This window comes from Diadema antillarum, unplaced genomic scaffold (assembly GCF_040938485.1).
Source record: "Diadema antillarum isolate AM-2024a unplaced genomic scaffold, OU_Dant_1.0 seq00000398_RagTag, whole genome shotgun sequence".
Lineage (NCBI taxonomy): Eukaryota > Metazoa > Echinodermata > Echinoidea > Diadematoida > Diadematidae > Diadema > Diadema antillarum.
The window spans coordinates 1,616,535-1,619,814 of record NW_027271389.1 but is presented as its reverse complement, the minus strand read 5'-3'; positions in this window follow the sequence as shown (position 1 = coordinate 1,619,814).

The window sequence follows — 3,280 nt, the reverse complement described above, 5'->3', positions numbered from 1 at the left end:
CGCTGCAAAGTGAGACCTTTATCTGGGGGAGTATGGAATAAAGACAATGTTTGCATAGCGTCAATAGAATGATTATGGTGACAGGCCCTCTGCACTTAAAGGGATGGTATTGTTTTGATGAATGTTGGTATTTAGATTTTAACTTTTTTGTGAGATAATTGGAAACCACCTACATGAAATATCAAAGAGTATACATTAAGAGGAAATCAAAGTTTATTTGATTTAAAAAAAAAAAATCATTTTTGAAATGGCTGAAATATTCTGATACAAAACGAAACGAAGTGGTCCTCATTAAAAAGGTGGGTCCCATCTTTTATCAGTACCGTTTTTGTTTTTGTTTTTGTTTTTTACTTTTTTGGCAACTCAGCCATTTCAAACCCGATTTTCATCAGATACTGTACATTGTATTCCTTCGATAGGACTATAATTTTTTTTTCATAATTCATGCAAGTTAAAGTGTTTCTAATATCTCTCAGAAAGTTAAAATCTGAATACTCATCCCAACTAGAACTATGTCATCTCTTTAAGAGGTTACCCAATCAAGAAGGTACAGTGTACTCAATGAGCGGCGAATATTTGCGAACCTTGCGAATTTTTGGTTTCGTCAGTAAAATGTTCCATAAAATCAAAATTTGGAACATAGATGCAAAACAAACGCGTGAACTGTTTGCGAAATTGATTGCAACTGTTTACGAACTTGATTGCGACCGTTCACGACCACTGACGACACCTAAAAATTTGCTACTTTTCAAAAACATTCGCAAACAATCGCCGCTAAGTGAGACATTCGCTTTACTGTTCTTCAATTAGTGTTATTGTCTCATATCATGTGGAATTGCCATCATTAACCCACAGACACCGCTTGCGGCGCTCTTTCATCCATATCCTACCTTTGTTCTACACCTCTGAACTTTTGCCCTCTTTCTTTACCCACAGAAAGATACCAAGATAACCGAACCTGTTCGGAGTGTGTATAGTCATTAGGTGACTGTCTCTCCAGCCACCGAAAAAATGACAACGTAACACCCGCCCGTCAAATTTCATGAGCGGTATGTAATAGTGTATGTACGGAAGCTTAAAAGTGCCAACCAGATGACGAGATAAGAAGACGAGAAGACAGGTTAAATACCGAGAAGCCGAGTTATTGCAACTCGGCAAGTCGACTTGTTTAGGTCAAGAAGACAAGAAGCCGATTTCTTGTAGCTCGGCAAGTCGACTTGCTTGGGACAAGAAGACATGATATCGAGTTGTTGAAACTCGGAATATCGACTTGCTTGGGACAAGAAGACAAGATGACAAGTTATTGCAACTCGGCAAGTCGACTTGTTTAGGTCAAGAAGACAAGAAGCCGATTTCTTGTAGCTCAGCAAGTCGACTTGTTTGGGACAAGAAGGCATGATATCGAGTTGTGAAACTCGGAATATCGACTTGCTTGGGACAAGAAGACAAGATGACAAGTTATTGCAACTCGGCAAGTCGACTTGTTTAGGTCAAGAAGACAAGAAGCCGATTTCTTGTAGCTCGGCAAGTCGACTTGTTTGGGACAAGAAGACATGATATCGAGTTGTTGAAACTCGGAATATCGACTTGCTTGGGACAAGAAGTCAAGATGACAAGTTGTTGAAACTCGGCAAGTCGACCTACTTGGGACAAGAAGTCAAGATGACAAGTTGTTGGATCTCGGCAAGTCGACTTGTTTGGGACAAGAAGACATGATAACGAGTTGTTGAAACTCGGAATGTCGACTTACTTGGGTCAAGAAGTCAAGATGACAAGTTGTTGAAACTCGGCAAGTCGACTTGTTTGGGACAAGAAGACATGATAACGAGTTATTGAAACTCGGGATGTCGACTTACTTAGGACAAGAAGTCAAGATGACAAGTTGTTGACTTCTTGTCCCAAACAAGTCGACATTCCGAGTTTCAACAACTCGTCATCATGTCTTCTTGTCCCAAACAAGTCGACTTGCCGAGTTTTATCAACTTGTCATCTTGTCTTCTTGTCCCAAGCAAGTCGATATTCCGAGTTTCAACAACTCGATATCATGTCTTCTTGTCCCAAACAAGTCGACTTGCCGAGCTACAAGAAATCGGCTTCTTGTCTTCTTGTCCCAAACAAGTCGACTTGTCGAGTTTTATCAACTTGTCATCTTGTCTTCTTGTCCCAAGCAAGTCGATATTCCGAGTTTCAACAACTCGATATCATGTCTTCTTGTCCCAAACAAGTCGACTTGCCGAGCTACAAGAAATCGGCTTCTTGTCTTCTTGTCCCAAACAAGTCGACTTGCCGAGTTTCAACAACTCGTTATCATGTCTTCTTGTCCCAAACAAGTCGACTTGCCGAGTTTTCAACAACTTGTCATCTTGACTTCTTGTCCTAAACGAGTCGACTTGCCGAGTTTCAACAACTTGTCATCTTGACTTCTTGTCCCTAACGAGTCGACTTGCCGAGTTTCAACAACTTGTCATCTTGACTTCTTGTCCCAAGCAAGTCGACTTGCCGAGTTTCAACAACTTGTCATCTTGACTTCTTGTCCCAAGCAAGTCGACTTGCCGAGTTTTATCAACTTGTCATCTTGTCTTCTTGTCCCAAGCAAGTCGATATTCCGAGTTTCAACAACTCGATATCATGTCTTCTTGTCCCAAACAAGTCGACTTGCCGAGCTACAAGAAATCGGCTTCTTGTCTTCTTGTCCCAAACAAGTCGACTTGCCGAGTTTCAACAACTCGTTATCATGTCTTCTTGTCCCAAACAAGTCGACTTGCCGAGTTTCAACAACTTGTCATCTTGACTTCTTGTCCCTAACGAGTCGACTTGCCGAGTTTCAACAACTTGTCATCTTGATTTCTTGTCCCAAGCAAGTCGACTTGCCGAGTTTCAACAACTTGTCATCTTGACTTCTTGTCCCAAGCAAGTCGACTTGCCGAGTTTCAACAACTTGTCATCTTGACTTCTTGTCCCAAGTAGGTCGACTTGCCGAGTTTCAACAACTTGTCATCTTGACTTCTTGTCCCAAGCAAGTCGACTTGCCGAGTTTCAACAACTCGTTATCATGTCTTCTTGTCCCAAGCAAGTCGATATTCCGAGTTTCAACAACTCGATATCATGTCTTCTTGTCCCAAACAAGTCGACTTGCCGAGCTACAAGAAATCGGCTTCTTGTCTTCTTGACCTAAACAAGTCGACTTGCCGAGTTGCAATAACTTGTCATCTTGTCTTCTTGTCCCAAGCAAGTCGATATTCCGAGTTTCAACAACTCGATATCATGTCTTCTTGTCCCA